The sequence below is a fragment of the Mustela lutreola genome, chromosome 1 (genome assembly GCF_030435805.1).
Source record: "Mustela lutreola isolate mMusLut2 chromosome 1, mMusLut2.pri, whole genome shotgun sequence".
Lineage (NCBI taxonomy): Eukaryota > Metazoa > Chordata > Mammalia > Carnivora > Mustelidae > Mustela > Mustela lutreola.
Window position 1 is genome coordinate 112,886,958 of NC_081290.1, and position 12,427 is coordinate 112,899,384.

General features: G+C 37.8%; 1 protein-coding gene across 3 annotated transcripts in view; it reads right to left on the bottom strand.

Moving 5' to 3' along the window:
• BMPR1B (bone morphogenetic protein receptor type 1B) overlaps positions 1 to 12,427 on the bottom strand; it is a 397,895-nt gene that overhangs the window by 256,738 nt on the left and 128,730 nt on the right. The gene's annotated exons all lie outside the window — the stretch shown is intronic.

Here is a 12,427-nt window from a genome sequence, read left to right on the forward strand (position 1 = left end):
ATATCTTTTATGATTACTTTAAAGTGCCCTATCTTCAAATTTAACCAATGGATTATACATATATATATACCTGGAAACTGCCTATAAGATCCAAAATCAAGATAATTTCCATTGCTCAATCCAGCTGCCTAATGGACCTCTTGAAAGAACCTGATATATAATTTAACATCAAAGCTCAAGTACAGCAGGCTAAACCTTCTTCATGATTTGATTTTTAGAATTAACAGTGTTTGTCTAAAGTCTCACTATTTTTGTTAAAAAAAAGGAAAAGTAGAGACAACGATTTCAGTTTTCTCATAGATTATAAATCAAAGAAAAACTGAAAGCAACTACATAAACAGTCCACTAGCTACATCTGTTGTGTAGAACACAATGATCTCTAATGTGGAGCATTTAGCCCACTCACCTCCTTGCTGCCATCTTTGAATAAACATGTCTTGAAGCATCATTAATCTACACTAGGAGGGACATTTTTCTTTCAAGAACAAACACTTCAGACCAGCTATACCACTGTAAAACCAAGAGAAGAAAAGAATTGTGCAATGCTTGTTTACATTCAAAGTGGGAAATGATGCTGCCAGACCTCTCCAATGAGAAGTTACATTAAAGGTTGTTAAATTTTAAAAATCAGTCATGATCAAAAGACTCATTTTTTTCATACAGCCATCTTAAGAAATATGCTCAAAAGTACAAAAAAGAACAAGATCTAGCAGCCTCTCTCAGTATTCGGCACCTAAGATTACACATTTGAAGAAATATGACAAGTTTACTTTCTTCAAGCAATTTCCAAATAACAGCAAGTCAAAACAATAACTCCTCCCTATTAGAAAAATGATAAAAAGATATGTCAAGAAAAATACACGTCTTGTTTTATGAATATCTTTTAGACTGTTCTATTGGAGCAATAAGCAATATAAACTATTCCCAAAAGGAAATCCTTAAAGAGCTAATCCTTTAAAATAAAAAAGGAACAAATATAAAACACAATCAGTTATCACAACATTGCCCTGAGACTATATGTAGATATTTCTATGTAAGTGGTAAAGTTTCTTCCTCTTCCTCTCTTTCTCTTGTTCTCTCTCTCCTCCTCCCCCTTTTATAAAGGCCATAAAGGCTATGTTTGGGAGGGAAAATAAGTAGGAAAAGAGATATAAATGCTTACTGTTTAAGAAAAGCTGGTCTGGCCAGTACATTGGAGAAACTATTCAAAAACAGTTGATCCATGGGAAAACGTGATCCCTGAAATGTTGCCAAGGTCACAGAACCTAGGGTGATCTCTGACACACAATGAGTACCATTTGCACATTTGTAAAGAGAACTGGGTAACTGGGTAGTGGGTTATTTTTATACTTTGCATCTCATTGCAAGCAAGATGGGAAAAGAAAACACAGGTCGGTTGTGCTTTTACAGTATTTCATTTCACTATCCTTCTTGTGGGGTTACTAAAATATTAGCAGTGCCCTGCTTATGATATATATGTGAGCCCTTTCAAGGTGGGAGTTAGCAGCACTGTTTTAAAGTGAAATATGAGAATAACATTACAATTTCCAAATTCAATTTCAATAACTACATTAACATGACAAGGTTCTCAAGAGCTTCCAAAGACAACAAAAACGGACTGTTTACCTTGAGTAACACATTTCACTGAGGGACTCAAATGCTGTACCTCAGCTCACTTTGTTGTTATCCATTCCTGACTATGCCACACAGCAGCAGGCTCTCTCCCCCATTCCTGCCTTTCTTCAGATTAATACCTTCCATTTACATTTTGCCTTCTGCTGGTGGGTCCCAGAGGGCCGCTTTATAGGAATGGAAAGGCACCAAGAAATTTTGCCTGAAGTCGTGTGAGACTCCACCTAGAGAACAGCAAGTGAGCCCAGCTCCTGAGCACTGAATAAAGAACATCTCTTTCTCACCAATTAGAGAAAGTCAAGTTCAATTTCTGTTTGTGTGAGAAAGTCTCAGCTTCTCTTTATTAGCTTGGTACTTAAACATGTTTCCCAAATTTGTGAAGTAAAAAAAGAAAAAAAGAAGTCCTATTTTCTCCTAGAACATATGTATGTGTTTCTTCTTGGGAAGCCCACACACAACATGTTGAAGAGTCCACTTCACACAAATTTACTATTCAAATATTGAGAAAGCATCAGGATAACCATTCACTAAGCACTGAAATGGCCCAGCACTACAGACAGAGAGGGCCTGTGCTGGGATTGATAATAAACACCAAAGTACAGAATCTAAAGCCAAAGAATGTGAAGTTTTTAAGTGTCCTTTTTGAGAAGGTGAAAATATTTTTTAGGGTCCTTTTTGAGAAGGTGAAAATTTTTTTTTCAGTTTTTGGACATTATGACTCCTTGTTTCTCATTTCTTGAATTTTTTATGTCTTAGATGATAAAGGAAGATTATTATTATTTCTTATGGAGGAATACTTTTATTTTAAACATCACATTGCCGCATTTTCCTTTTGCTAACATAAATAATCAACATATGTCAAGAAAAATATAAACTGTTCTTATCATCATTAATACTTACAATAGGAGTGTCTGGGGGGCTCTGCTTAGGGTTAAGCCTCTGCCTTCGGCTCAGATCATAATCCCAGGGTCCTGGGATGGAGCCACACATCCGGCTCTCTGCTCAGCGGGGAACCTGCTTCCCCCCTCTCTCTCTGCCTGCCTCTCTGCCTACTTGTGATCTCTCTCTGTTAAATAAATAAATAAAATATTTTTAAAAAATACTTACAATCTATTGGATCCCATAGTGCTAACCTCTTTGTGTCTATAACCTTCATCAAAACCTTACAGAACTGATATGCCCACTCAGCAAATGGAAAAACTGAGACTCAGAATGTAAAATACACTGAACTCCAACACTTATTATATCATATCTCCTTAAGAAAGAGTACACTCATCCCATTGACAAAATACACCAAGACATACAAACCTTGACATATAAGTTTACCTAATTATTTTTAAAATACTTTCAGCAACCTATCTCTATTCAACTATTAAAAACAACAGATAAATGACATCTGAGAGAAGAATCTGCCTTGCCTCTTGGACAAATTCTTACATATCTTTTAAGGTCCAGTTCAGACATTGTGTTTTGTTCTGTTTTGTTTTTTAAGATTTACTTATTTATTTGAGAGAGAGAGAATGAGTGTGGGGAGGGGCAGAGGGAGAAGCAGACTCCCCGTGGAACAGGAAACCTGAAGTGGGACTTGATCCCAGGCCCCAGGATCATGACTTGAGCCGAAGGCAGACCCTTAATCAACTAAGCCACCCAGGCGCCCCCGCAGACCTCACGTCTCATCTAGTTTCCTTGCTCTAAAGTATTCCTTGCAGTTATATACTGATATAACTACTTCTTTAATAGGTCATATAATTTATTTAACTATTAACTGCAGTTAAAAATTACTCTTTTTTTTTTGTCCTCAGTTCCCAGTGCAACACCTGGTAAATGTTCAATAAATCTTTGTGTTAAATAAATGCTTGTTCAAAGAATGCACAGGCAAATAAAAGCGCTCAGCTTTGAGACCAGATAAATTTTCATCTCATATCATTATGAATGTGAGTCAAACCTTGTATTGAAGATGCCCAAATTTCAACGGGTACATGAGTCATGTGGACTGCTTCTTAAAATATAAGCTCAGAGCTCAGATTCAGCAGGTCTGGAGTGGAGTCTGAGATCCTGTGTTCCTGGTAATCTCTTTCAGGTAATGACATGGCTGCCATTTCTCAGACCACCCAAAGGGCAGCAAGAACCTAAACTACTGGGAGAACACACACCAGACTTAGTGAAGGGTTCAGAAAGCTGTATGTTCCTCTTGAATGTTAACCTCTATTTAGACCTGGATCCAAACCTCAAGTTACTAAACGTAATAACTAAGAGCAATTATGTGTTTATGTGTATTTCCTTAGATGAGACACCAGCTTTTTTGAAAAGGACCATTCTTAATGATGTGTGTTTTTTCAGTCCCAAGAGGTAGGACAGTCCCATATATGTAGGAGGGACTCAGTTTCATAGTAGTTAAGTAAACACAAAATTAAGTACTTGAGAGTAAAAGCTATCAGTGATTTGTCGCTCCTCTGTCACACTGTTTGGCATGGTGCCTCAAACACAGGAGAACCTCAGTAAATCAATGTTGAATGAATGAACGAGCAAGCAAACAAACCATTCCCTCTCTGTAAATCATCAGGTTTTTATCACCCTGATCAATGCCAACTTCTGGCACTTGATAAAAATTCAAACTGATCTGGTAAGCCCTAGATATTAATGAATTTGCAGTGTTACAGGATCATACAAATGACCTCTTTTCTGTTCTATTTTTGAATGTTACCTTTTTCTCCCTACATGCTACAAACACTTTCATTCTAACATTTCCTTTTTGCTGCGCCAGGACTGAAATTTGTGGCCACTACTGTTTTGTTTTAAACTCGGGATTACTGCCACTTCAAAAACCGCTAGTACCTAAAAGATTAGTCTTAGCCGTGTGCTGGAATCCTTTCCAATAATTCTCTCTCCTTTGACTTTTTAAGTATCAGGGTCTTAGCTTTATACATGCACATAAATTACTATATTTTAGGAAGATATGAATAAAACTTTACACTTATTTTCTAAAAGTACCTTGTTAACTAGTTTCTGTTATCAAAAGGGAAAAGAGTTATCTGCAGAAAAATGCTTCTCATAATATTCAGGAAAGGATGTAATGGCTTCATTGAACCAGCTTTTATTGGTTTATCTTTGTATAATTCAATAAACTAAGGTGTAGGTGGTATGTGCTATGGGAAAATGCTAAGTTTTTATCTTTTTAATGTAGCGAACAAGTATCAAGCACCTACTACACATGATGCATATGTAAGGGTGTTGTGAGGAATATAAAGATAAATATCTCAATAAAAGAAAATTCATACAACAAAAATCCATAAAAGTAGAAAAGGATAAAAAATGTGCAATTTTTACTTCTACAGTACTCAAATATTACTTTTAAACTAAATGTAAAATTAAGTAAAGTTTTAAAGACCTACCTTGGGCTTAAAAAGATACAATATTTGTCTTTTCCTTTAAATACTTCCTCTATGGACTGAAATGTGCCCCTCCCCCAAATTCATATATTGAACCCCTAACACTCAATGTGATAGAATTTGGAGAGGGAGTTTTGAGGAGATAATTATGTTTAGATGAAGTCGTAAGCGGAGAGGCCCTTATGACGGAATTAATACTCTTATAAGAAGAGGCACCGGAGAATTCTCCAACTGCTTCTCCTTCAACCATCCCTGATTGCTGTCCACCTCAACCACCAAAATTAGGATACAGTAAAAAATCATCCATTTGCAAGACAAAAAGAAAGCCTTCATGAGACTAACCATGCTGACACCCTGATCTCAGACTTCCAGTCTCCAAAACTATGAGAAAAATAAATTTCTGCTGTTAAAGCCACCAAACTCTATGGTATCTTGTTATGGCCAACTGATTTGATAACAACTTCTCTGGTTGACTTTTATACCTTTACATAAGAATTATTCTATGTCATTATTGGCAATTTAAACTGCCATAGATATGTGTTTTATGATATACTAAGAGTTTCAGAAGTGGAGTTGGGGTTAATATTCATTCTTCAACTGCTAATTGTTCATACAGAGAGAAATAGAGAGCGAGAAAGAGAGAGGGAGAGAGAACTCTGCATTTATTTTAACAAGTAACTCAGAAATATGCTTTGGGTGAGGGGTTACCTCATTAGCAATAAGCGCAGACATGCAGACATTCCCCTACACAAAACCTCTTTCAGCAGCATCAGAAAGAGAATGCTTTTTGCATGTGTCACTTCTCAGGTCCAAGCCTCTAGCACGCTTCTTGTTATATGCAATTAGCTCCATGCCAAGATTTAGTACATTTCATAATAAATCCCTTGACCGCATTAACTGCAGGCTTGGCAAAGACGGAAAGGCTCTATTCACGAAGGCAGAAAACAAGCCACAGGACTTACCCCACAGCAAAACTCACTTGCTGGATGCCAACACACTACAAATTTCAACAGCCTGCCAGGCCTGTCCTTCATTCCTCCCCCTCTGTTTGGGGTGGAGGAGGAGGCAGAAAAATACAACCTGCCACAGGCCTGTGATTAAAGAATATATAAGAGTGAAAAATGCTACAGACAAATTTGGTTTGTTTACTTCTTCCTCCTCCGCCTCCTAAATCTTGTTACCAGCCTGTTCCCTTGACTAACTCTCCAAACCCATCTACTCCACAAAAACCTAAAGTCACTCCACAGATGAGATCCGGAGTTTACCCTCATTTAAACAGTAACCATCTGTTGCTTACAGGAAGACTGTGGCTCCTACTCAGGTTTCCCGTTTTGGAACACGAAGGCTGTGGTACGTTACAGTTATTCTGTATGGAAAAGCTCTCTGCAGGACAGCAGCATCACTGAAAAACCTGGGGGAAGCTCGGGACTAGTCTCTGTTCCTTCCAGAGCCAAGAGTAAATAAAACCTTTCATTTTTTAAAAACCACTTTTTGCACTGAAAGAACCAGAACTTTCTCATAGCTTTGGAGGCGCACAAACCTGAATTTCAGTTGTAACTTGTTTTCATTTTACTAATTTGAGTCTCAGTTTCTTCATCTGGGAAATGGAGATGATGAAGAGCTGTCATAAGACTTAAACATATTTGGATCACACAATGTCTACCATATATAAGATACTTGATAAAATCTTGGGGCAGCTGGGTGGATCAGCTGGTTAAGCATTCCTCTCATGATTTTCGCTCAGGTCATGATCTCAGGGTCGTGAGATGGAGCCCCATGATGGACTCCACGCTCAGCTTGGAGTCTGCTTAAGATTCTCTCCATCTCCCCGACTCTCTCAAATAAGTAAACAAATAAAAACCTTTTAAAAATTATATACTTGACCAATTCTAGATATACAATGATATATTATCTAAAAATTTAAAAAAATAAAATAAAAATAAATTTTAAAAAGCTTTAACCACAGTCAAATTAAGATAAAAATATAGGAAGGCAAGGGATAAAATATCTTTATTAAAACAATTAAGTTCCCTTTTGGATAACCCATTTGGAATATCCACATTGTACTATTTACAATAAAAATTCATTAGGAGGGAGGTCTCTCTTAGATTCCACACAAGTACTTCTGATACTGACATAATAAAAGGACTCATTATAAATTTCATTCTCATTCACTGAGGCCCTAGTATATACTTGAAATTTAAAAAAAAAAAAAAAAAGGCTCCTGAAGCCTATATTTTATGTTTTTAAAACTAATCCTATTTCAATTTTGTATTGTGTATGATAAAACTTAGAATGTTTTAATACTGGTAAGATGTTGGGTTTTCAGTGTAAAAAACATTGGAGTAAGTGGTTTCCTTAGAGATCTGTCATTAATAGCTTTTCTAATAATAAAATCTAATGAGGGGTGCTTGGGTGGCTCAGTGGGTTAAAGCCTATGCCTTCACCTCAGGTCATGATCCCAGGGTCCTGGGATTGAGCCCAACATCAGGCTCTCTGCTCAGTGGGGAGCCTGCTTCCTCCTCTCTCTCTCTCTGCCTGCCTCTCTGCCTACTTGTGATCACTCTCTCTCTCTCTCTCTCTCTGTCAAATCAATCAATCAATAAATCTTTTTTAAATAAATAATTAAATAAATAAAATCCAATAAAACAATTCAATCCCAAGAAAACAAACTCACAACACAGTATTTTAAACTGGGACTAGACTAGAAATGCTGGGTCACTGTCACTTTACTTAGGGATACCCACTGATGGTCAGTCGTTCCTGCCTGGATCCCAGCTTTACCACTTACAGTTCTGGACCAAGTCACTACTCATCTTTGTTTTAGTTTCTGTATCTGTAACATGATTAATAATGGCACCTACTACATGCAATTTGGAAAATTAAATGTTTACAAGGTACCTAGAACAATGCCTGGCCCATAAAAAGCAATTAGTATCATTACTGTTATTATTTATGCTATTATAACAACGAACAATCATACAGTCACACCTACTTGCAACAGTCAAACACAGCCTATGTTTTCTTGCTCCTGAGCCTTTAGTAAGAGAACTTTACCTGCTATCATCTTCTTCCCCATTTTTGCCTGTCAAAAATCCTCCCCCATCCTCTGAGGCCCAGCTCAGAAGCCGCATCTCCAAGAAGGCCTTCCTTAATCAAGAGTAGGACACTTAACTAACTGAGCCACCTAGGAGCCCACTGCAAAGGATTCTTTTCTTTTTACTTTCTAATGAAAAGCTATGTATTTGGAAGCCTATCCCAACAGATTATTGGTCTTGCCCTTGAAATAATATTCCCTGAAATCCTTTTCCTGCAGTCTTGCTCTGATCTGCCCAGTTTCCTCTTTCAGTGTTCTTGGATTTGGGCTATATTTCATCTTTCTGGTGATGGTCTAATTCTTCCTCAAGGACGAGACCAACACCCCTTTTCTTGCTCCCTGCCATTTTACTTAGCCTCCATTTGTACTCTGCAAACCGGAAGCAGGAGCACGATGTGGGAGGAAGAGCACTGTGCAAGCCTGCCCAGCGCCGAGCTACTTCACAATCAGAGCATCCTCTGCTCGCAAGGAGTATTGCAGGTGTACTGCATAGAATTTAACAGCTGTGAATTTATATCATTTGGAAAGAAAATATGGGAGGTTATTTCCCACACTACCCTTCCTTGTGCTTGGCTACCTGGAAGGTCCATGGTCATTTTCAAAATCTTTTACATGACTTTGAGAAGAATAAGCATTAAACAAATGTGTTGTGCTGTACGGAGCATAAAGCCATTATAAATCTTTTCTTAAGTAAGCTCACACTTGGTGTGGAGCCCAATGTGGAGCTTGAACTCACAACCCAGAGATCAAGACCTGAACTGAGATCAAGAGCCAGATGCTTAATTGACGAAGCCACCTAAGCACCCCAAGAGCAGAGCTGTTCTAATGAAATGTCGTACTGGTGTGGTGGTTGCACTCTCTTACATGCTCACTGATTTGGGACCTGCTCTGCTCAATCAGTAACAAAGAGGGTTACATTCAAATTTCTTTCCAAACAGTTGCATTTGTTAAATTCTACCTGATGCTCACTTAATTTTAGCTTTAAAAAATTTAAGCCATGCATCTAGATACATAGGTGAGGAACCACTGCATCTTTCAGGATATCTGACTCTCTCACAGAAATGCAGTGACCTTGTTTTCTTTGTAGTAATGCTGTTATGTTTCAAGCATTATTTCCTCTTCCAGAGCGGGGTCACCAGGACTGTCAGATACAGACCTCTGTCATATTTCTGGATTCATGTTTTCTTATTTTGGCCTCTGAAGGTTTCCCTTCATTTCTCGACAGCTCAGCAACACATTCAAAAATTATACTTAACATTAGTCTGTGCTTTCTATGTATTTAAAAATCCTGATTTTCGAAATAATTTTCCTGTCTGAAACGGAAGTCAAGTGTTCCTTTTCTACATAAAGTTAACATTTCCTTCAAAAACTACAGAACAGGGCACCTGGGTGGCGCGGTGGGTTAAGCCGCTGCCTTCGGCTCAGGTCATGATCTCAGGGTCCTGGGATCGAGTCCCGCATCGGGCTCTCTGCTCAGCAGGGAGCCTGCTTCCTCCTCTCTCTCTCTCTGCCTGCCTGCCTACTTGTAATCTCTCTCTGTCAAATAAATAAATAAATCTTTAAAAAAAAAAAACCTACAGAACAGACATTTTGGCAAATTTCTCTGTACAAGTTTCTTCTGGTAATAAATTTGTTTGCTCCAATAGCTGCAGTATAAAAGACAAAGATACTCTGTATTCCCTTCTTGTGGTTTTAAAGAAAAATCAGAATAGATAAATGTTCAAACTCCACCATTTTATACAAATTCATAAAAATAGGTAAATGTGTTTGTGAGATCCTTCTAAACATCAATAATTGTTTTCCTTAAAAAAGATGTAATGTTTTCATTTCTTTTTATTGAGTTTTTTCAGTGACTGGATAGAAAAGGCATGATATCTCTGTATCAGTGTATAGTTATCACTACAAAAATAAACTACCCAAAACCTCAGGGGCTCCAAACATTAATTACAGCTCATGAGTCTATGGTTCAGCTGCAAGGCACTTCAGGTCTCTACTGGACTCACTCAAGGAACAGGTTAGGTAGGTGGCTCTGCGTGGCCCCTATCAGGGCTCTCTTACATATTTCAGGGTCAGCTGGCTAGTGGCTAGCCTGAATGATTAGCCTCAAATTTCAAACTCTGGCTGTGTTCCACGTGGCTGCTCATCTTCCACAGGCCAGGTCCTGCTCTCATGGCAGTGGCAGAGTTCCAAAGAGAACAGAAGCAAGCAAGGGCTCTTGAGGCTTAGTCTGGGAGTTGGCACACCCATACTTCTGTCACACTCTATTAGCTAAGGCAAATCACCAGGCCAATCCAGGTTCAAGAGGTGCGGAAAGACTCTACCTTCTTAACAGGAAGAAATGTAAGTCACATTGCAGAAGGCACAGATACAAGGATAACGGAAGAACCAGAACCATTCTTGCCATCCATAAACCACAATCTGTTCATGTAAAACTTAAGGTTGATATTTCATATTTTTAGTGTCTAAAAATTCTGTTACACCTGAATAAGGTTATGAAAAATTTCTGACACCTCCCTGGAGTGGCCACAACCCTTACATGTTTTGAGGGGATCCTCTATTTAGCTAGCTTGAGGTCAGTTTTTTATATGAGGTTAGAAGAGTAAGCAGCTAGTTAAGACTTTATTCAAGGGCTCCAGAAATCTATTAAAGGATTTTAACTGGGGGAGTTAGATCACTAGTTTTGAATTTTTGAATAATCACACTTGCTTCATTGTGGACAGCAGATGGACATGGATAAGACTAGAATCAGAAAAAATCCTTTAGATTCTAAATTATAGCATTGGTTTAGGAAAGACAGTGCCCTAGATCTGGGTCTGTTGGTGGAGATACACAGCAGTGCACAGACTTGAGGAATGATTTTACAGTGGAACTGATTATATTGCTAAACATGTTTTCAACACACCTATGTACCAAATATCCTCATAGATTCTGGGAATTGAAAGGTCAATCCATTCATGGAACTCTCAGTTTAATGAAGAACAGAGATATGGATCAAAAAGCACATGCTTCTCAAAGTATGACTGAAAAATCACTTGCTTTCTCCTGCCATAGTTTAAATGCAAATATATCCAATGTATCAACAACGTTTAGTCCTACAAAGAGAGCAGCACAGGGGTCACATTTATATGTCCTTGCCCATAGTCGTTTATCCGTGTTTTTCCTAAAATGTGAATGTAATACTTTAACAGTGCAATTAGTCTCGATTCTGTCATAGTTATTATCTAATCCCAATTGTCTTACCCCCAACCCACTCAACTCCCATCAACCCTCAAAGTACTCAAGTTTTTAACTTCTGGATTAGAAAAATAGTAACAAATTAAAACTTGGCACAATCATTACAATGAAGCAAAAACAATTTATAAATAAAATAAATACAGTGTGAACAGGCATTTTATGTTCTGTACCTTAAATTTTCTGTATTTTATATATACTGACTAGAATGAAGAATTCTACATCTAAAAACCATTTTAGATATATTGAATGAAATGCTTATGAAGTGAATTAAGGAATATATTATGTATATTACATGTATTCCCTTTGGATAAAAACATCAATTTAAGTTATTAATATGTTGATTTTTACATGAATAATCCCAAATATTTTGTGATAATAGAAGAAGGGTGTAAACAAATAAATGAACATGTGTATCAGTATGAATAAGAAACCCTTGGGCAATTAGCTATCACAGTAATATATGATTAGTAGCAGAGATAGAAAGTATGAGATAAGACTACCTAGAATGTCAATGTGATGGAATGCAAATACTTTGTTCCGTCTTGTTTTTGAACACAGACTCCTTGGAGACTGATGAAGTTATGGACCAGAAAGCATACATACAAAATATGCATATAGTTTCAGAATTCACAGATGCTGTCTCCCAAAAAGCTACCTCAAATTCACAACTGCCTTGTAAAAGAAAGAGCTCTGGACTGGAACCTAGCTGACACAGTTGGGCTTCTTCTTCAGTGGAAGAAGGGAGGTGAACTAGAACTGAGTTACTTTTCCAAGTTTTTCAAACTTTCTATGGGACACTTCCATGAAGGGTAGATCAGGAGACAGAACCCTGCACTGAGAACTGGGTGCTGTCTAAAAACCCAAGGAAACAAGAAGGGGAAGGAGAAAGGAGGGAAGAGGAAGGCTAAGAGAAGGAAAAAGAAGGAAATAGAGGAGGGAGGAAAGAGAAGAGAAAGAAGGGAAGAGGGGAGGAGAAACAGAGGGAGGAAGGAGGGATGAGAAGGAGGTCAAAGAAGTCAAAGAAAAAGAGGCTCATAAAAGAAAATGTGGCTCATAATTTTGCCTGGTGCCATTT